Genomic DNA, 24,287 nt, shown 5'->3' with positions numbered 1-24,287 from the left:
TCTAAGATTGATGTTTAGAAGGAGAGGGCTGGAACTGGATGATGAAAGAGGAAAAAAGAATGATACATTTAATACTGAACTATTAGTGTTTTATTTCTGTTGTGTAATGCCAGGGTTTGGATGAATGTTTTCTATTTTTGGGTGGAAATTTTATAAAGGAAAGTTTGTAGCCAAATGCATTTGTGTTTTAGTTTTATTGGATTTCATATGGTAACATACTTAGATTTTAGATACCTGTAATTGAAAAAGTTTAAGAAGGTTTCTAAGTACAGTGCGGGTGCTGTGGTGATTGATAGACTTTGTAAAAGTTGGTGTAGTGAGTGTGAATTTGTAGGAGTGTTAATTAGATTTAGTGGTGTGTAGTGGCAGTTGGTAAAGTGTGGGAATATGCCGAGGAGGCATACTAGTAGGGTTTGAGCCAGAATAATTTTGTATAACATGTAAGTTAAATTATGCAGAAGATATTAATTTGCACTGTAAAATGTTACTGGGACAAGAGTAATTATAGCTACAGCAGTATAACATCTAAAAGGGCATGCTGTGTTGCAGCACTTTAAGTGAATGAGTCAAAGCTGCTAATCATAGGGTAACTGCTAGCGGGTTATGTTCAGATTATGTGGATGCAGCAATAGGTTGGGAGAAGTATATGGGTGGAGTTAGAATAGTTCAAATGTAGAGTAGGTGTGGTGTGTGGGAACTGGGGGTAGGGTAGGGGAAGGGACTGGGGCCCAACCACTGAATCAGCACTGCAATAGTGAGAGCAAAAAAAAAATAAGTACGTTCTGGCTATGACATAAAGTAATAAAGTTTCCAGAGATAGTTAATGACCATATTTGTTGAACAGTGTAAAATAGCAGCTGAGAGGGGGAAGGGAGAATTTCAGGAGGCAGTACACAATTCCTGGAAGACTAAGCAGAGACTTATATATGTGGCTAAATATTTAGTGTATTAGCTGTAAGATAATGTAGTAAAGGTAGAAAACAATGAGGGAGTGGTCTGAAAATGAAAGCAAGGCTTGGGTGTCAGTTGCTGGACAATGATAGCTTCTATGCAGCCTCTGCAGTGTATTAGCTTGGGCTAGTTTAGTGAGGGTTGGCAGCAGAGTAGGAGTAGAGATGGATATCTACTTTGACTGCACACACTCCATCCTTTTAAGGATGGACTTCAGGCTTGGGTGCCAGTTGGTGGACAGTGATAGTTCTTACACAGCCTGTGCAGTATATTAACTCAAGATAGACTGGTCAGGGTTAGCAGAGTAGGAGTAGATAAACTGCATTCAATGTAGTAACACATTACTGAAATCTGCCAAGAAGCTGACCATTTTATAATTAAAACTGGTATTATATATAAATATATAGATAGATGGGTATTAATATATAGATATATAGCTATAGATATAAATTACATGCATTTATGCAAATGTAGAACTATAGGAATTCTTATACAGATAGTAACTGTTAACTATATATGTAGCATTTTAAGACAAAATGTTATAATGCAGAGCTGGCATTATACCTGCAATAAGAATGACAGTGCCCACATTAATGGTTGCCAAACACAACATTACTAGTCAGGAGATATGAAAAGTTTATAATACTATAGGGAAATATGCATGTTTTAATTATGTCAGCACAGAATGTGGTCTTGCCAATCTTACACCTCCCACAGATTTTTCATTCTAAATAAACTATTACGACCTGCATATGAAGGCAGCAAGTTTGTTGTCCACTAGTTGTGGGGTATTGTAATATTCCCCATGAAGCTTCATAAGGAAACACTGTAATATTGCACTGATGCAATGTTTCACAGGCAGATGTTACTCATCCAGTCAACATCCCATGCATGGAAAAAATGTTATTATCCATACCTCTCGACCTCTTAGAACAAGAATTCTGGACAAAGCCATAAATAATGGAAAAGGCATCAAAAATAGGGACATTTTTTAAATATTGCTTTTACAAACTTAGAAAGTTGATAGAATAACAGGTTTTGCATTAGCATAAATTTTCTGAGGGTATGAATTCTGAAAACTCAAATATCTGTCATTATTTTTTTATTTCAACCCTTAATGATTTTCCAATGATTTGCCAGAAAACCACAATTTTATGAGAAACAGACCAAAATTATAAGGCAAAAATCTGGACATTCTATGAAAAATCTGTACAGTTGAGAGTTATGTTATTATTCCTTACCTGAACCATTGCTGTGTGGCTGCATTACAATTGCAGAATTAAAACATATAGCATACCTCTAGTGCAGGATTATAGTTCAGCTACAAATGCTGCAAAGTACAACACTTTGGATTCCTTCATATGCAACATATATGCAAGAACATAATGTTGGGAATTTTTTTTTGCACACAAATAAGTATAAATATTTTCCAAAAACACTGCTTGAAAACATTTAGACTTTCCATCTGCTGAGTATGTTGTACTACAAAATCTGCTGCATGTGAGTACTTTTACATATTGTTCTATACTGAATGAACCTGAAAGTGTGCAGCATACCTATATTGCTCCATAGCTACCAAACTATAGACTATATGACATTATGGGGTCTATATTATATACTAAAAGTTTCAAAACTTCGAACCTCATATGATCTGCACCATATGAGCAAAGTTTGAAACATTGAATATATAATAAAAAAATTTAAAAAAAAAGAAAAACTTACATAAATTCTTTGAGCAGGGGGGCAAGCCCCCCTGCAGCCCCCACACCCCTGCTACTTAAATATACCAACTCTGAGATTGCACTTCAGTGCAGAAAAGGGAAATCTTCCCATTCTGTGCCATATGGAGTCATTTGTTTTAACCTTCGAACTTCTAAAAGCTTGATCATATGGTGTCAACCATGTGACATTCAAACTTTTACAAGTTTGAGGTTATAATAGTACCCAACATTATGTTGTATGCATCCTGCTCTGATTTGTTTTCCTGTGTGTGTCACATGGAAGTTTGTGACAACATGATCTGTGGTTCATGGGTTGTGTCATCCATCACCCAGGGGTTCAAACATTTAACAGTAATCATTCTGTGCTCTGTACAGCTCCGTGGCATGCAGCACATGTTGTGCAGTAGCTGCGGTAGATGTTAGTATGCAGCTTACTGCACATTTTCCTCTGTCAACAAAGCTGCATTATATAGATGATGTGGCATTACTAGCAGACAGGGAACAGAAATTTCATCAAGTGATAGGGGAACGTGTTGTAAGGATAGATATGCATCAAAGAGAATACGACTTCTTTAGAATCATCTTCCTGTCTACATAAAGCAAAGTACTTCCCTTACTCTGTTCAAGCATAATGAGAATGAATGGATGGGAAACCACAAATTCATTATGGCTTAGCACCCTTGTCCCTTATAGATAAGAGAACCATGTAAATGTTCTGCTAGCTCTGAGTTATTTGTATTTAACTTATGAGAGCGAACATTTCCTGTGAATGCAGGGCTAGCTTAGTAAGTAGCTGTGATCCTATGAACTTATGCTTGTAATATAAAACCGCAGGCACGTAGAATGAAACAGTGTAGAAAAGACAGTTGTCATTGCATGAAATTGGGATATCAGAAGAAGATGAAAATTGAGACAGAAGAGAGTTAATGGAATAGGTTTTCAATTTCAAGTATCTGGAAAATGTGGATGAGGAGAACAGAAATTTGAATGAGGATGTCAAAGCCAAAATCAGAGGTGTTGTAATGAAAGTGTCAAAGGTAGTATGAGATAGAAGAATGCAAAAAAACCCCGAAAGGTAACGTGCAGGAAACCATGATATCACTAGTGCTTCTGTATAGAACAGACGTTTGGACAGTCAAGGCAGAACACCTGAGGAAGCTTGAGATGATGGAGGTGATGACACAGGTAGGTGGATGTACACTCTAGGACAAATAAAGAAATAAGGATAATAAAGATGATGGCTGAAGAAAAAGTAGCTGCAATCACAGGTAAGGACAAGGAGAAGGGATTACAGTGGTTTGCTAATATGTGCAGGAAAACCGAAAAGTATTATTTAGGCAAATTTGGGAAAGACAGGAAGGAGGCAAGAGTAGACAAGAATGTCCAACCAGGAGATGGATGGATTGTGTGTGACAGAAGACCAATAACAATTGAACATGACTGTCAAAAAAGGTAGGAAAGGGGCACTGAATCAAGAGATGTGGTGACAATTGTTGTGACACCCTGAACACACCTAAAAATTGGAAAAAATGAGGTTGATGATGGCGATAGTGTTCAGCAGGAAGTGGTTTCAGAAGTTTGTCTTGAATGGTATTAGATGTAGGCTCTAGAATGGTGTTAGATGTAGGCTCTAGAGTGGTATTAGATGTAGGCTCTAGAGTGGTAATAGATGTAGGCTCTAGAGTGGTAATAGGTCTAGGCTCTAGAGTGGTAACAGATGTAGGCAATAGAGTGGTAATAGATGTATGCTCTAGAGTGGTATTAGATGTAGGCTCTAGAGTGGTATTAGATGTAGGCTCTAGAGTGGTATTAGATGTAGGCTCTAGAATGGTAATAGATGTAGGCTATCATGGAAGAAGTTGGCTATGCCTAGAGAATATGGAGAGCTATGATCCCTGATTTACTGGGATATTTCAAGGCACTCCAAATTATTTCATTTTATTTTTATGTTGCTTTCATTTACTGGGTTTGCTTGACTGAGTTTAGATAAAAAAAGTGGTGAACCAGAGAGAAACGCTCCAACATGTTACAACCATTTTAAAACAGACATTGAATAATATATATGAATAGACATTAAGTAATATACATTAACAACAAGACATTTATCTGCCAATTACATGTTTTATTTGGCTCAGTCTGAGGCATGTCAAGCCCTGTAGAAGTCTCTGGCAAAGGCATAGGGGAGGTGGATTCACTGAAGACAGACTGTAAGAAAGTGGGCAGCTTCAGGAGCTAAACTTAAAGACTTCACTTTTATGTCCCAGCTGAAAAAAGTCACAAAAACTTTTTTTTTTAAGTTAGAAAGATGAAAGGTAGGGAAACAAGTTATTTCCCAAATGATACATTTTAGTGAATAAAAAAAGAGCAGATGTGGCATTTTAATGAAAAGTTATAGGAACCCTCCAACGTACTGTGAGCATTTAGTGGAACATAGAGAAGTAATTATTTGGGACTGGGTCAGACAGACATTTGGACTGGAAGATATGCAGATGTTTAGGTATAGGAGATTATTAATTAAATTTGAGATGCTGAAGTGAACATGAAGAAAGGAAGTGAAACTCCTAAAGTAGGGCACTTTGATAGAGGCAAGAGAGGAAAATACCTAAATGAAGCAAGAAACAAGCAAATTGTACAAAATAAATTGGCTAAAAGGAAGGAAATAGTTAAAAAATGTTAAACAATTGGGAGAAGCAGATAGGATTTGCCTTAGGATCAAAAGAGTGGACAGTGATGTGTCTGAACCTGAACTACATAATGAAACGTAGGGAGTGTTAGATTCCTGCCCAGCTTGTGTTCATCCATATTTTTAAACCATAGCAAGACTGTAACACTTTTTCTTAATATTGATAATAGCTGTTGGACACATAATGTAGATGAGGTGGGTACTTGACAGCATGTCTTTTGTGAATTTTAAGAGCTGGGAAAATATAAGAGAGACCTTTAGGAGTGTTATTTGAGGTTTTCAGGAAGGTGCTTATACCAGCACAGGAACTGGTAGGACTGGTGCTGGACGTCTGTGGAAATCATGAGACTGCTTCACTATAGTTAACATTATCTTGGCTTAGAAAGTAATAACAAGGAAGTGGAAAACTCAAAGTATGCCAGTTCTTTCAGAACTTATTGATTTAGTGGATGGACTGGCTAACCAAGAAGTAACGATATATATGGAAAAACAAAGCAAAATTTTGTAAATAAATATGTTTTATAGTTTCAGCATAAAGATGAGTCTTAAAATGAAAGTATATAGACTATTATGAAGGAATTGTGAATAAAAGGGAATGTATGACCAAGCTAGGATTTTTGAATAATGATCAAACTGATGGATATAAAAGTAAGATATCCTGTGCAGGAACTGTTTAAGGTTGCCTTATGAGAAAGACAAAGAACTGTCATTTTAAATCCAAACTGGATTAAATGTTGGGGAAGGGGACATTTAATGGAATATGTGACTGATACAACTATTCATTTCTAATTTTTATTTCCCTTTCTGAGCAGTGTTACTTTTGTGGTTTAATAAAGTTATGCAAAAAATGTACAGGAAAACTTCAGGGATTGTCATTCCATTCTATTTCTTACAGATTGGTTAAAGAGACTGCTGTTGCCTGGTGCATAATGTGAAGTGTAATTTGTTTCTTTGTGAAAGTTTACATCTGGAATGTATCACGTTGATGGGGCGCAAATAAAACGGGGGAGCCTAATGTGTATGGATATATATATATATATATATATATATATATATATATATATATATACATAGTTCCACTTCATATAATCGAAAGCTCATAACATCTAATTGCAAAACAGCAAGACCAAATGATCAAAAATTCATAACATCTAAAACTCATAACACTGAATCTCATAACATCGAAAATGTATAAAATTGAGTAGTGTATCATCAAACATGTAAATGTTATAGTTTATTCTGTTAATCTGTATATAGTGTTTATTATGCCAGTCTGTACATGTGTTTAGGCCATACAGGTAGTGATTTGACATTATGTGTACATTCTTTATGCTGATCGCGATACAGTGGAGTTAGGAAATTAACTTTTTCCCACTGTAGTGCGATCTCGAAGTTGGTATACTTAATTTTTGGGGGGTGTGGGGGGTGCAGGGGGTTTGCTCCCCTGCAGAAAGGTAGCAAAAAGTGTGTGGGATGTTATTTATAGTTGCTTTGTAGTTTTTGATGTTGTGAGATTCGATGTTATGAGTTTTAGATGTTTTGATTTTTCGATGATTTGGTCTCGCTGTTTTACAATTAGATGTTATGAGCTTTCGATTATACGAAGTGGAACCATATATATATATATATATATATATATATATATATATATATACACACACACACACACACATAGATGTTTCTTAGTACACATTGAAATAGCTAAGTTTTACAATTGAACCTTTGCATTTTATTATGACAGGACCCCCATTTCTCGGTCACCCACGTCCCCCGGAATCTCTTTTAAAGTTTTTTGTCTAGTCCTTCTAGCATGTCGAGGGATCAGTTGCTAGTGTCCTCTCCTGCTCAGCTGGTGAACCTGGGAATATTGAGGCAATGTTACAATTGCCTCATGTACACAGACAACCCTCTCCTCCTCCCACAAAACACAAATACATGCGAGAGATGCAACTATACGGCCAAACTGGAGGCTGAGCTCTCTCAACATAGGACTGGCAAGACCAGTCAGGAGGAGAAGGTTACCACACACACTATAGACCCAGTCTCACATAGTACCATCACAACCCTCAAATCATAAATCACACATAAACACACAAATACATACTCGGAGGCTCTGATCAAAAATCTACCAAAACAGCAGAGGCCACCAAAGCAGACACCCAAACATCCACCACCTCAGAACACAACACCTGCAACACATAGACCTCACAGTCAGAGTGTCAAACAGTCACAGCCCTTAAGGCCAAACACAATGCCAGACACACTAGTCATTGGTGACTCCATAGTCAGACACACTGGCGTCCGCTCACCAGACTGAGTAAGGAGAAGGTCACAGTAAGCTGCCTGTCTGGAGCTAGAATCCACATAACGCAAGCACTCAGGTCTCTCAACAGCAGGTAAATACGACTCAGTCATTGTCCACGCTGGTGTAAATGACCTGAGACGTCTCCTTGGACTACATGAAAAGAGACATTGAGGAGCTCTCTGATTATGTAGCCCAGGCAGGTATGACCCTGACCTTGAGCAGTATCCTACCTTCACCAAGAATGATGCCACAATACAGAGATAAGATGATCAGCTTTAACAATTGGCTTAAACTCTGGTGTCATTCAAAGGGGATCCAATGTCTGTCTGCCTGGGATGACATGCTGGACAAGCCACGCTGCTAAGGGATGGCTTGCACCTGTCACCCTGGGATTCGGATATTGGCAAAGGCTCTTGCCACCCCCATAGTGCCTTTTTAGGCAAGGCTCAAATTCTAAACCTACCACCCTAGAACACAAAAAGGAAAAAACTAAGGGTAATGCTGCTCAATGCCAGAAGTCTAAATCTCAAAATGCACGACTTTTCGAGGCCCTTCTCAGTATGGAGAACATCGATGTCTGTGCTGTGACAGAAACCTGGTTCAAGGCTCCTGAGAGCACCCCAGCACTATCAGGTTTTACCTCATATCATGCTCCAGCCCCAAAATCCGGACAATACCAAGAAAGGAGGGGGTATCCATATTCATCAAGGACACCCACACCTCAAGACTGGTGGCAATGCACGATGCATCGGAGACCATCCAGGTGCAATTAACCATAGGCAAGACTGCTCTGCAAATTGTAGCATGTTACAGGCCACCCTCACAAACTCAGGAACCTCACATGGCCTTCCTGAAAACACTAGAGGGGATAAATGTATCACCAAACACCATCATACTAGGTGACTTCAATTACCCTAATATAGACTGGGAACACTACTCAAGCCCAAACACCCTAGCCCAAAAGTTCCTGGAATTCATAAACTCAAATGCCATGGAACAACTAGTCACCATCCCCACAAGAGGAGAAAACATACTTGATCTCATCATCACGAACATGGGAGCACAATGTTCAACACCGGAAGTATACCCCTCACTGGTGAGATCAGATCACAAACTAATCTCGCTGGAGGTCCTCACCCCACCCCACCTGAAATAAAAAAGACCACAGTAAAGAACTTCTCGAAAGCCGACTTCACACTTCTAAAGACTAGTGTGGTCTCTTTAAGGCCCCCGAGCTGGCGGAAAACAGTACTCAAGCCGCTGAATCACTTACAAATGCCTTCTACCAGCACCTGCAGGACTGCATGGATAAGGCAATCCCAAGCAAAACAAAGACTCTTTGTACCAAAGGCAAGCGTCCAGTCTGGTGGACCCCAGCCATAAACAAACTCTACAACAAAAGGAGGAAGCTACTACAAGATAGAGCAAAATCCTTAAAAGGTAAGACACCCTTGATCACTATAAGTAAAAAACTAAGAGCTCTCATAAAATCATCCAAAGCAAATTTTGAGGGAAAAATAGCTAAAGACTCAAAAGACAATCATAAGGCCTTCTTTAGCTATGTTAGAAACCTGGGAGGAAACTCCCAGATATGCTCAGAACTAGTTCAAAATGATGTGAAGATTACTGATCCTACAGACATTGCCAACATACTGGCTGACAGGTTCAGTGCAAACTTCTCCCCCCCCCAAAAGGAGAGATATCTATACCAAGCGATTGCAGCCCCCCAAACATCTCCAACGCCCAAGTGAGAACTGCTCTCTCCAAAGCAAAAAACACAGCATCCATGGGACCTGATGGTGTCCCTGGCTGTGTGCTCCACGAACTCAATGATGAACTAAACCCACAGCTAGGACAGCTGTTTAATCATAGTCTTACCTCTGGATACGTACCCAGGGAGTGGCGCACTGCAACTGTGGTCCCACTTCACAAAGGCGGTGCCTCCACCAACCCTGGAAATTACCGGCCCATTAGCTTGACAAGCCTTATCTGCAAAGCCATGGAGAGGATCATAATGGACCTCATAAATAAAGACATAGGGAATTTGCAGACTTTGGATCCATCCCAGTTTGGCTTTGTCAAAGGCAGATCATGCCTTCTAAACTTGGTTGACTTTTTCGAAACAGTCACCAAAGCCATTGATGAGGGAAAGGCAGTCCATACAGCCTACCTCGATCTGGCGAAGGCCTTGATACAATACCCCACTCGGGTATCATTGAAAAACTCATCAGCTTAAATGTTAACCCATACATCACAAGATGGGTTGCAAACTGGCTGAGTGACAGAACTCACAGGGTCAGAGTTGCTGGCGCCATGTCAGACTCAAAGCCTGTCACAAGTGGTGTACCACAGGGCTCAGTCCTGGGCCCACTCTTGTTTGGCATCTACTTTTCCGAAGTACAAGCAAACACAGGAGGGTTATGGCTGACAAAGTTTGCAGATGACTGCAAACTGGGCGCCATAGTAAAAACGATCTGACATAGATATCCTTCAGAAGGGTCTCACAGAAACGGATAACTGGTGCCAGAGCCATGGCCTAAAGTTAAATGCCAAAATGCATAGTCATACCCTTCGGGAAAAACAAGGTTACCCTAGCTACCAAATAGGTGGCAATCCACTGAGCACAGAAGAAGTTATCAGGGACCTGGGGACCCAGGTTGATAGTAGTCTGTCATTCGACACCCATGTAGCTAAAGTAGTTAGGAAGACCTTCTACATTGCCCACCTTATCATGAAGGGATTCTCATCTAGATCAAGGGAGGTCATAGTCTCCCTATACTCATCACTCATCAGACCAATGATTGAGTACAATGCCCCATTCAGAATGTATCTGACCCGACACTTGCAGCAGCTGGAGAGGCCACAAAAGTTCCTCACCAAAGGGTCTCAAACATCTGTCCTATGCTGCCCGACTGAAAGAACTCCAGCTCTATTCAGTCGCTTACCGCTTGCTCAGAGGTGACCTTTGCCTAACATACAAGGCCATGTCAAACCCAGATTTGATGAATATGCTTCACCTCAAAAAATCTAGATCCGTCAGAGCCACAAGGGCGGGAGACTTAAACCTCGACACAGCTATTAATAGGACGTGCTGGAGGGATAGATTCATCACCCAAAGACTCCCTATGCTGTGGAACAAAATCCCGGTATATGTGAGGCAGAGCACCTCGCTGGCCTTGTTCAAGAGAAATCTTGACCAATGGATGGGAGATCGCAGATATACCCCAGGGATTACCTCAGTGTCACTGCTCGACAGAGGCACAGCAAAATAATGGGTATAGTTCCCCATACTAAAGGGGTGGCGTAAGCCACAAAACTATGGGCTAGGCTTGTAAATGCCCTCGGGCAGATAGCCTAGTATGAACCTATGAACCTATGAACCTATAAGATCAAAGCCAAGCAATAACCACGAATGCCTTTCAGTCAACTATTTGTTTAGAGTGTAGATGCTGCCTTATCAAATGTAACAGCTTTTGGTTATTGCACTGTGAAAGTGTCATCTAAGTTGGAGAAACAGGGTTACATGAGAGAAGACATGTGACAGTCAGGCATAACTGTCAAAAATGGTAGGAGAGTGGAACTGAATCAAGAGCGAATGTGACAATTTGTGCAGCACCCTGACCTCATGTAGAAAAATCAGAAAAATGGGGGTGATGATGCTGATGATATCCGCATTGTTGGATCACTACCCTGCTGTGGGCTAAGAGGATAATATCTGCAAGCAATAAATATGTTAAAATCATATATTCAGATGGGAGTCTGCAAACCTGAAATGCACCTTCACGTTATATGAAAATTATGAACAGACACGCATGATGGAGTCATTTTCCCATCTTGAATGTATTCAGATTAATGCTGAGAAAATGGACCCTCGGTAAATACAGGAAGAATGAATTAATGTAGCACCTTCTCAAGGTCCACACAACATATGTAAACAGCTTTGACAAAATGGCATGAGCCCTCCAGTATCTCAGTAAGGACAACAAGTTGATCCATTGTTTCATGCCAGGGACAGAATCCACAACGCTACTCCTAAATCAGTGACTCAGCTATAGGATAAATTCTCCTTTCCAGCACTCAGGCATATGCTTTCTAAAGCTGGAAATCACCACCACAGTTTACCTTGCTCCTTCTTTCCACATAAAAGTGAAATTGTCAATTAATCACAACACTGCAGCATAATCTAGCATCTACAGCATTTCCATCAGAATATCAACTACCTACAAAGCTTTGTCACCGAAGTTTGAACACTTAAACACTGCAATGCCCTTATTCTTGAGGTCATACTGTAGAATGGTGCCCACAGGCACAATAATGCACCCCTTGCTCTGCAGTGCAATGATTAACAGAGCATTATCAGCTCAGCAAAAACATATTTAAATATTGACTTGAGAAGTTAAGGCAGATCAGTGGTTTAGATTTTCAGTATATTGTTTTTGGCATTTCCATTGGCTTTTAAAACAATTTTCAGCACTATTGAATTAGTTACCATCACTACAGTTATTTCACATCAAACTATTTGCAGCACCAACTGTGTTAATAGTTTAAACCAGTCCAACTATCTTCCTGCTTCCTTAGCAGTGGCAATATAAGGTGGTCAAGAGAATTCATAGGTAAATACTAAGTAATCAGTCTTTAGAGTATTACACACCTAGCTAATAACCACACAATGACCTGAAATCAGTATCAAATCTTATACCTCATGTATGGGAGGGAGCAATCATAACCATTCTGCCATCTCCACTACACTAGCTTGTTTAAAGTTATGCTGATGGCTTATGTTTTACCTGAAGAGGGTGCATGACTTCAGGAAGACAAGCCAACTGTCTCTATTTTACCAGGTGCAGTAGGTCCTTTAGTGGTTAAAAGGATCTGTAGAATAGTGTGTGTGTGTGTGTGTGTGTGTGTGTGTGTGTGTTTTGTACCTTTAAGAAGCATTTCAAGGTCGGCAAGTGCATATAATCCGCAAGCACATGCTAGCTTCAGTGCCATTTTGAGAGCACAGCCATGTATGAGTGTAATAGCTAGTTTGTTTATAAGTTTATCTAAGTTAAACTTATTAAGCCTCAACAGAACCCACAATGACTTGTCTATTTTATCCTGACTGGACGAGCAACATGGTGTCAGAACCAGGATTCCAGAGACTGCTTTTCAGAGCTACAAGGTACAGAGTTAATAGTGAAGGTAAACCAAGAGAAACAAGCACAAAAAAGGGCCAGAAATGAACCAAAGGTAATGAAAACTTGCACAAATTATTTATTTAAAAAAAAAAAAAAGATAAAACGGAGCATTACAAGGGCACAAACTGCATTATTAAACAAACGAGAGGCACAAAAGGTTTATTAATTAAACAAAATGTTTAAAATTAAGAAATTTGATGAAACGATTATCAGAAAAGCACATAAGGGGGTAGGAATTACCTCAAAATTGCAAAAAAGCATGTTTAAAGCAAAACAGCCATGTTAAGAGTAAAAGAAACACAAGAAAAGTGTAATCGGCATGGAAAAAGATTAAACGAGCAAAACAAATATAATCAGGGCAAAAAGGGTGAAGCATAAGTCAGGCAAGGCAGCTGCATTTTTTTTGGCAAAGTACTGCTTTTTGGCATAACTACTATCTCGCATTGTATTCAGGGCATAACTAGAGTTATTTGGAGCATCTCAAAGTGTGTAAAAGTGCTTATAGTGTGTGCTTATTACTGCACATTTATTCCAAAGAGTTTATTTGTGTGCAAAGTGCCACTATTTCATGAAGTACAGTCAAAATACAGCCATTGTGAAAAGTTTCTTGTGCTGTTTGTATCTATTCGCAAAGCTCTGCCATTACAGAATGTTCTAGACAGACCACGTGAAGTGAACCTAAAGCTCAATCCTCTGAAGTGCAAATTCAGACTACCAGAAGTTACATATGTAGGTCATTCATTTACTAACACTGACTTGCAACCAGACCTGTCCAAGCAAACAGCCATTCTTGACATGCAAGCACGAGATAATGTTCAGGCTCTACAACATTTTCTTGGTATGGTCAACTATTTAGGCAAGTTTATACCAGACTTCAGTGAGCTGACAGCACCTTTGAGATAGCTGACATGCAAAAATGTTATATGGTCTTGGTTGGAACACCACCAGAAGTCATTTGAAGACCTTAAGCAGAAAATCGCCACCCCACCTACATTACGATATGATGATGTGAATAAACCAGTAACCTTTTCCCGTGTTGCTTCAAAATTTGGTCTTGGCGCAGTTATTTTTCAAGAAGGCAGACCAGTAGTCTATGCATCTAGAACTCTTACTCAAACTGAAATGCAATATGCTCAAACTGAAAAAGAACTTTTGATAATAGTGTTTGCATGTTCAAAGTTTCATGATTGTATCTATTGTCCAGCTATTCAGATTGAAACTGATCACCAACCCCTAGTTACTATTCTTAAGAAACCTATGCATTCAGCTCCAGTGAGATTACAAAGAATGATGCTGAAATTGCAAAAGTACAACTTCAAAATGGTGTATAGAAAAGGTACACTTCTTTATCTGGCTGACACCATATCCAGATCACCCAGAAACACAACAGAACATCTTCACACAGAGAATTTTGACTTTGACATCATGGAAGTGGATAATTTTTGTACCACAAGACTTGATGAGCTGAGAGATCATACAAAGGCTGATCCAGTTTTGTAAAAGCTCAGCCATTACATTAATGTTGGATGGCCATCAAAGCAATCTAGTGTACCACCTGAAGTGCAAACTTATTTTCCTTACAGAGATGAGATGTTGATGGAAGATGCTATTATTTTCAGAGGTCCTAAAATTGTTGTTCCTGCTTCTTTACAACATGAATATATCCAGATTTTGCATCGTGATCACCCAGGTTCTGAATCTACCAAAAGAAGGGCGAGAGAACTAGTAGTTTGGCCTTCTCTAGTATAATACATTGATAAAGAACTTTCTTCTTGTTCCATATGCAATAACACTAAATTGCATTTGCTAAAATAACCACTTCAGCTAAGTCAAGTTCCTGAACTTCCTTGGTCAACAGTAGCCACTGATATATTCAAGTGGAACAATCAACATTACTTAGTGTTGATAGACTCTTATTCGAACTGGTTTGAGATTGATTTGCTACATAATCTAACATCCACTGCTGTTATCACCAAGTTGAAATATAATTTCTCAGTCCATGGCAGTCTACACAGTTATTTCTGACAATAGTACCCAATTTACCAGTCTATTGTTTCCGAAATTTGCAAAAGAATGGGACTTTGTACATGTTACTAGTAGTTCAGAATATCCACAGTCACATGGACTAGCTGAACGTGCAGTACAGAGTGCAGAGCAATTACCTGAGAGGTCAAAGCATGATAATGATGATGTCTTTTTGAATTTAATCTCAGAAACATACCCCGTGACAATATATTTGGTTTTCCTGCTCAGAGACTTCTATATAGACAAACCAGAACAAAATTGCCTATTAGTTCCAGTTTATTGAGGCCTAAAGCTAAGAACAACAGGACAAATAGAGTCCGATTATTCAGAAAGCATTCTTTCCAGAAGTCCAGCTATGATTATCTGAGTAGATTGCTTCATCCATTGAAAGTAGGAGAGACAGTGAGGATTCAAATGACCGGATTAGTCAAGTAACAGGTGTATGTATGAGCTGAGATCCTACTTCATAAAATCTGAGGGTGTGGAGCACAGGAGAAATTGCAGACATCTTCTTCCTGTACCAGAATCGATATTGCAGCATTGTTCCTGTAATGCAGACTCTAGATCTCAGAGCAATCCAGACAATGTTCCTGTTGCAGAACATGTCTTAACTTCTATATCCATTCCTGATTATGTTCCTGATGCCCCTAAAGTTGAACACTCAGCAGAGACAGTCCCAATTGATAGACCTAATTCTAATTTCTATGTCACATGATTTTGTCCTATTTCCAGACCTAGTGTGAAATACACAGCAACCTGGACATAATTGTATATATGTATTTAGTTCTGTATAATTGCATGACAAAGAATTATTTGCATTGATTGAATCTCAATTAACGTCGTCAATATTGCATGACTTATTTCTCAAAGAGGGAGGATGTAGAATAGTGTGTGTGTGTGTGTGTGTGTGTGTGTGTGTGTGTGTGTGTGTGTGTGTGTGTGTGTGTGTGTGTGTGTGTGTGTATGTGTGTTGTACCTTTAAGAAGCATTTCAAGGTCGGCAAGTGCATATAAATAGCAGGCACATTCTAGCTGCAGTGCCATTTTAAGAGTGCAGCCAGAGAGTGAGCATGTATGAGGGTAATAGCTAGTTTGTTTATCTAAGTTAAAGTTATTAAGCCTCAATCCTGATGTGTTTGTACATAATACAGCTGTTTGAACAGAATCCACAAAGACTCGTCTATTTCATCCTGACTGGACGAGCTACAAGCTCCCTATTGAAATGTTTTGAGTGTCAACCCCCCCCCCCCCAAAAAAAATGATCAAAAATCCAGGAGAACGGTAAATTTCAAATGTCACTCTTCTCCTTTTGAACTTCTTTTTTGTTGAGGGGGCAAGCCATCCCCCAATGTATATATAGCAACTCCAAGATTGCCATACCTTGGAGAAAAGGGAATATTACAGGAAATGACCACCTCAGACTTAGTATAAGTAAGTCCACTTTTTCAGCCATTCAGTCTCTTTGTTTCCAGACTCATTGTAGTGGGTCCAGGCATTTCAAATGGTTGCTGGCTGAAGGACTCCCTTTTCCAAATGGCCTGCTTCCAGCACTGCCCTTTCTTATTAATTATTCTCAGGGATTTGCTGCACTAACCATTGGATTATTTTTCATGTCATATCATATATTTTCTGAGTATGTGGCATTATACAAACTATTACTGTCTTACACTTTAATATTCAATGTCAATTTTGCAGTACATATGATTAAGTACTTTTATTCACTGACTGACACCGACTGATCTTCAGAAATGGGTTCAGTCCAACAGTTATTGCAAGCGCTGCCTTTCCAAAGAAAAGCATGTAAAGGATTGCTTTTACCTGCTGCCAAAGTTCCCATTTGAGATTGTCATTTATTCTCCCTTCTTAAGATCAGTCTGTGCAATGTCCTGCTCCCTTCCTCCAGCTCCTCTGCCTCAGAAACATTTTCCAGCACCTCTTAAAAGACATTTAAAACCAATTCCATGCACCTTTTCTAAACTTTTAGCAGTTACAGGCTTCCATTTTTGTAACTGCAATAGCTGTTGTCTTTATAGCTTTTTGGTACTTAATGGTCATATTTGCAGACCCCACATTCTAGCATTTCATCAAAGACCACCTTTTTTATACACTGTTTTATACTGATACTTTTTCTGTTTAATTTTTCCCACCACTGGTGTCCTTCAGAAGATCTTAAGTGTACCTCCATGACAGTCAACAGCTATATTTAAGACATAATGTATTCCTGCTTCCTCAGTAACTGAGGTCTTCAACAGCATCCATGTGACTTCTGTATCTGAAACATCTTCCTTATACAGAAAATGCAGAAGATGGAAGTTGAAGTCAAAAATGCTTTTCTGCAGATGGAAGTTGAACTCATCCTAGAAAGAAGCATCTGCTTGCTATTGTCTGCAGAATCTCACTGGTGTTGTGATTTTCCTGGGCCCAGTCATGGTACTGCCCCTGTCCTCTGGCTTAAATCACCACTTGTTGTGTCTTTCGGCTTTTCCCGGTTAGGGGTCGCCACAGCGGAACTCCGGTCCGCTAATGATTGGTAGTTGATTTTTACGTGCCGAGTTACCAGCTCTGATGCACAACCTTCAATGAAGGTATGCCCATTCACGCATGTCTCCATGCAGAAGACGCTCTAGCTGAGAATCGAACTGGACAGCGTCTTATTGAGAGGCAACAATGCTACCGCAGAACCACCACTGCGGATTTTTGGCTTAAATCACGACTAAATGGTGATATTGATAGCTCAGTATCGCTCTACGCCTGGGTATTAAGACGATATGGTCATAAGTCTGATGAAATGATGACAATGTCGATCGTCAACATTTTGAACAATTAGCTGTCTAACTACACTTAGGAACACCCTTGTATCTGAACATAGTGCTTATTATGTATAAGCAGTGATTAGCAGAAAAGCCCAAAAAACAATTGACAAGCTGAGTTTGGAGCAGCAGGCCCTTCCTTCCTTGTTTATTTGTAATCTATCATACTGAATAAAATCAGACTGTATAATCCTATAATCAGTCCCTGTATATATACAATAAGAGTTGCTATCTATAAAAAAAAAAAAACATAATCTCTGATGCGACTAAACAATCAGTGCGGCCATGATAATTTCTACATTACTCAAGGAAAAACTAAAAAAACAGCTTGGTAGCTACTTTAAAATGCATATTACTGTGGCTATAGAAGCAGCCACCATTTTTACCATAACATTATAAAACTTAAAATTTAAACACTATAACTTACCTTGTTGATTGCAGTTGTGTTTATTTATTTATTGTGGCTTCAGTTGTAAATATTCAATATGTCAACATTTTCAAATGGCAAACAAATAATGTATATAAAGCAGTAGGGCAACAATATTAACCTGATATACTGTGTAGCCATTGTCACCTGCACAGGTGTACACATGTATACTGTGCAGGCATTGTCACCTGCACAGGTGTACACATGTATACTGTGCAGGCATTGTCACCTGCACAGGTGTGCACATGTATACTGTGCAGGCATTGTCACCTGCACAGGTGTACACATGTATACTGTGTAGCCATAGTCACCTGCACAGCTGTGCACATGTATACTGTGCAGGCATTGTCACCTGCACAGATGTACACATGTATACTGTGTAGCCATTGTCACCTGCACAGGTGTACACATGTATACTGTGCAGGCATTGTCACCTGCACAGGTGTACACATGTATACTGTGCAGGCATTGTCACCTGCACAGGTGTACACATGTATACCATGCAGGCATTGTCACCTGCACAGGTGTACACATGTATATTATGCAGGCATTGTCACCTGCACAGGTGTACACATGTATACTGTGTAGCCATTGTCACCTGCACAGGTGTACACATGTATACTGTGCAGGCATTGTCACCTGCACAGGTGTACACATGTATACTGTGCAGGCATTGTCACCTGCACAGGTGTAAACATGTATACTGTGCAGGCATTGTCACCTGCACAGGTGTACACATGTATATGTCACTAAGCCATGCCCATCATCTTACATTAGTGAGAAGAAACAGAAAAAAGCTGTAGCATATGATGACATTACTTAAAATAGGAAGGTTTTATGTTATTAAATAATACCATTTTATAATAACAATATATCATATTTGTGTGTGAGTAATATAAGCCTACCCAAGGCTGGTTTTCTTTAGCCACTTAGTCTTTATCTTCTTAACCAAACTACACCAGTAATGGCTAAATCTTGCATTACCCACACCTAAATATAATGTATTGTTGAAGTTGCATGTAGCTACTGTAGGTAAACCTCAGTTTGACCCTGGCAAAACAGCCCTGTATCAAACAATGCAAGTGATACTGGCACAATCTACACCAGCAGAGTATTATAACCAATGTCAGCTTCAGTCTTCAGGCAAAGCACACCTGGTATGCATCACTTATTAGAAATGTATGGTTACATCATACAGCATCATTCTAATATACCTGAAAATGGCAAGTAAGATTTGTTCCACAGTATTTTTCATTCTGAAACTAACCATGTTTATTATTTACATAAGTGAATATGTTTTTTCTCTGTGGTGAATGAAATGCTCTTAACTACATAGCTATAGTCTTTTCTTATATAACTTCTTTGCCTATTCAGATATTTGAGAAGTAATATAAAAAAGCAGTAACTACCCAATTGTTAAAGTAAGTAGCAATTGGTATCTGTCCATCTGTGGTCTAAGCCACATAGGTGGGATGAACATTGACCTACTGTCATAAGTCTTTGGGTCTTGTTTGCTGCTGCAAAGGAATTCTGAATGTTAGCATAAATAAATTCAGGAAACCATTAATCTCTTGAGAAGATACTTATTTGTGTAAAGGCAGATAAGTGCTACATTGAGATTTCGGGAGCTACTTCAACAATGTGAATCTGTCATATCCTGGTATCTTAAAGAGCTATCTACATTTAAATTATTAGTACCTAACATACCTGCAGTAAAATCCCCATATTATATGTGTTTATTTATTTAATAATACATATTAGTTATGTATTTTATTTTATTTTTTTAGTTTTTGTTGTATGTTTATAAAGAATATATCAGAGTGTGTGTGTGTGTGTGTGTGTGTGTGTGTGTGTCCATCTATCTAAATATATATATATATATATATATATATATATATATATATATATATATATATATATATATATGTACACACACACACACACACACACACACACACACACACACACACACACACACACACACACACACACACACACGCACACACACACATAGATCTAGATCTAGATAGAGGTTCACTTTTGAAACACTGAAGTCCAGCTAGAGTGGTATCATCTTCTGCTGACAGACACACACAAACACACACACACACATATATATATATATATATATATATATATATATATATATATATATATATATATATATATATATATATATATATATATATATATAGATAGATAGATATATATATATAGTCATGGCAGATGCTGATACCACTCTAACTGAGCTTCAATGTTTCCAAGGTACACCTTCAAAATATAACCAGTCTTGTTTGAATTAACTTCCTAGCTGTTGATAGAATGTGGAACCCCATATTACAGATCATTTCTATCTCATACCATTGGAAAAATGCAAAGCAGCCTAGGATAATCCAAAAGCAGGAAAGAGAAGTGATAGTAAAGGTAATTCTCTATTATGAAGCCCCTCTTCCTTCTCATGTCCTAAAGTGAAACTTGTAGCTAATTGTCGGTTATGAAGCCTTCCTCTTGCAATGATGCTCTAAAATGAAACTTGTTGGCTTTGTTTTTCTTTTGTGCATGTAAGTTACTGTTAAGTTCTAGGTATTGGTGGCATGTGACATAGCTTCATTCTGTTTGTTTTCTACATGATCAACAACAGCAGTGCTGCCATAGTAACATCACCCTGAGTTACTCACGGTATGCAGCTGAGTGGTGTCTCTGCAATACAGAGGATGCAACTGCTTGGTTACGAGTTCCTCCACAGAGGGTACAGTGGTTTTGCTATGAGTTCCTCTTTTACCAGGTTCTTTCCATTGTACTACATCATTGTTCAGATGTGGGGAGCTCCCTTTACAGTGGCAGTTAGAACTTTTTGCCACTCTGCATTCTGCACTGAAGATGGCTAGAAAATCACTTACATAGAAACAGACTATGATTTCTGCTCATGTCCCAGCAGCACAATACATGCCAACAACCAGGCTCTGGCTGGTGGGGAAAGATAGCCCCTAGTCATGAGAGCTGTTCTGCACAAGAAGATTAGTGCAAAACAAGCCTGGCAGTCTCAGATAGTTTCTTGCCACAATGTAGCTTGTCCTGGGAACACTGCCACCTGTGTATATCCTTGAACTCTGAGTTATACTTCTCTTTTTTATACCATATGCACCTAACTTCCCTTGTCACATGCATACAAGCAGGGATTCACTCACTACATGCTCCATGCATCTAAAGGACATTCACGTGTCATATAAAAAGGTCAAAGGTTGTGGGATAGTGATCATGCTTTCTTTCAACCAATTATTGTGATGCTGCTGACTTTTTTCTTGGTTACAACTCAGTGGTAGCTAAAAGCCAGGAAGGCTTGACAGAACCTCTATCCCTCCATTTCTCATTATGGAAATGATGACTGCTGGATGGTCACTTCTTTGATCTCCAAGCTTACCTTCACCACCACTACTTACTTCTGATAGCCACAGAACATTCCTGAATCTGAGCATCAAACATCTGCATCACTGTGATCAGAGTGCTGATTCAAAGTGCTCCTTCATGTAGCAAACTCCCATACTAGGAGTGACTACAGACCCTGGGAACTATCACCCCATTAGCCTGACGAGCCTGATATGCAAAGCTATGGAACACATCATCATGGACCTAATAAACAAGGATATAGGGAATCTCCAAATTCTAGATACCGCATTGTTTGGTTTTGTGAAGGGTAGATCATGCCTGCTCAACTTAGTCGACTTCTTTGAGTCAGTCACCAGAGCTGTCGATGAAGGCAAGGTGGTTCATACAGCCTACCTTGATCTGGCCAAGGCTTTTGATACCATTCCCCACTCAGGAATCATAGAAAAACTCACTAAGCTAGGCATCTACCCCTATATCACTAGGTGGGTCGCAAACTGGCTCACAGATAGAACCCAGAGTGTGAAAGTAGTTGACTCCAAGTCAGACTGTCGACTAGTCATGAGTGGAGTCCCACAGGGGTTGGTCCTGGGTCCTCTCCTGTTCAGTATCTACTTAGAGGTGATCTCTGCTTGACTTACAAAGCCATGTTTGACCCAGCTCTGTTAGAAATACTACATCTAAAGAAATCCCAATCCCTCCGCACCACACGCTCCAGAGATCTCAACCTCATTACCACAATTAATAGAACATGGATGGACAGGTTTATAATCCAGAGACTGCCCATGCTATGTAATAGACTTCTCATACATGTCAAGCAGAGTACCTCACTGACCTTCTTCAAGAGAAATATTGATGAGTGGATGTGAAACAGAAAATTCACCTTGGGGATAACTCCAGTGGCTCTATTCAACAGAGGAACTGGGAACTAAGATCGGGTGGCACTATGCCAGGGAAATGCTATGGCTAGGCTTGTTAAGGCCCCAGGGTCATTAGCCTAGTACACACCTATGATCCTATCAACCTATAAGACCTGCATCTTGAACAAAACATCACAACATCACCAAGAAATTAACCTAAGTACATAAATCCTGTAAAACCTCTAGTCACACTATGTTTTCTACATTTTATATATATATATATATATATATATATATATATATATATATATACACACACACACACACACACACACACACACACACACACACACACACACACACAAACATGTATGTATGTATGTATATATATATATATATATATATATATATATATATATATATATATATATATATATATATATATATGTATATATATATATATATATATATATATATATAGTTTACTTCATATGGTCGACCGTCATAACATCGAAAGACATTACACTGAATGTTCAAAATACTGAAAAAAAATCAAAGCTTAAATGGTCGAAAAACACCTGCAGCGCTGACAGTAGTGTCATACCACACCACACCATACCACTTCTAGCCTACCTCTCCCCTTAGTAGTGGCAGACTGTGGTGCCCAAGTCAAGTGACTTTGCTGCATTGATCTTCCACCTTCTCTTTTAGATGCACAGGATCTCCAGTCTCCTCCTTACCTGTTAACATCAGTCAATGTGACTAAATCAGCTAGATCCAATTTTTGTAACATTGAGTGGCTAGCCCTGACATGGTGTGTAATGACCCTCCACTGGACCAGTAATCTAGGAACCTCAATCCTCACCACTGGAAACAGTAGGGGAAGTTCACTCATAGGATGGCAGGTACTCCCACAGTATTTCCAGATGCAGCTCTCTTCATCAAGTGCAATTTCCCTTAAGAGCACACTGGGACTACAGCCAGTCCGGGGCTAGTTTCTCACTCTTTCTCTAGATCCCCAATAAGACTCCCCACTAACACAACTATGGAGTTGAGATCTCAGCTGAGTGGCCAAGCCAAGACCTCCAGCACCCACTCTGTTCAACCAGTGCTTTGTGTCCCTGCCCAAGTAGCTGACACACACACTCTTTGAGGTATGATTTATACAAACACACACTCACACACACACACACACACACACACACCATACACACACATGCACCCACATGCACACACACATGGGAAAGGCTGACACAGGTTTACTAGCTATGCCCCCTTCTGCTGAGACTATAAGGTAGTTTCCACTGCCACCAGTCACTCCTTACCAACTATTTTAAGGCCCTTAACAAAGGGTTGCCCAATCTTACTGTAAAATATTTATTAATACAAATGGGATTCGACCAAGAGCAAGGCTATTAGGAGTGGTCCACACAGTGTCACCAAATAAATATGCATGTACTCTCAAAACTTAAATATCTCTACACAGATCAGTCACAATGAAAGGTTTAAATATATTTAATAATAATAATAAAAGAACAAGACAATACTAATATATATTCACAGTGACAGAGTTCAAAACCACAGGAAATATTTAAAACAACATTGCAAAACAGTCTCAAATAAATAAAGAAAAATATCTAAACTAAGTTTCACTATATTCCTGACTGAATCTAAGAGAATTAGTATACCCTAAGAACATACTACTAGAGCAAGGCAGGTGTAGTAAATGGAACTTCTAGTTAATGTCATGTCCAAAACAAAATACAGAATGTTCTGTCTCACTAAGAGACTTCTCAAATTAATAACTCAGATATTACTTCTGGGATAGCGTGCAGAATGACATCACTTCTTATCATCTGACTCTAGTTCCCAGGTGAAACCCCCACTGCTGGACGCTGGCAGTATTTAGCATCTACCTGTGAAAATACATAGACCTCAGATC

The sequence above is a fragment of the Protopterus annectens genome, chromosome 13.part0 (assembly GCF_019279795.1).
Source record: "Protopterus annectens isolate FY-2018-M chromosome 13.part0, PAN1.0, whole genome shotgun sequence".
In the NCBI taxonomy this organism is placed as follows: Eukaryota; Metazoa; Chordata; order Ceratodontiformes; family Protopteridae; genus Protopterus; species Protopterus annectens.
Note: the sequence above shows the minus strand (reverse complement) of the source record.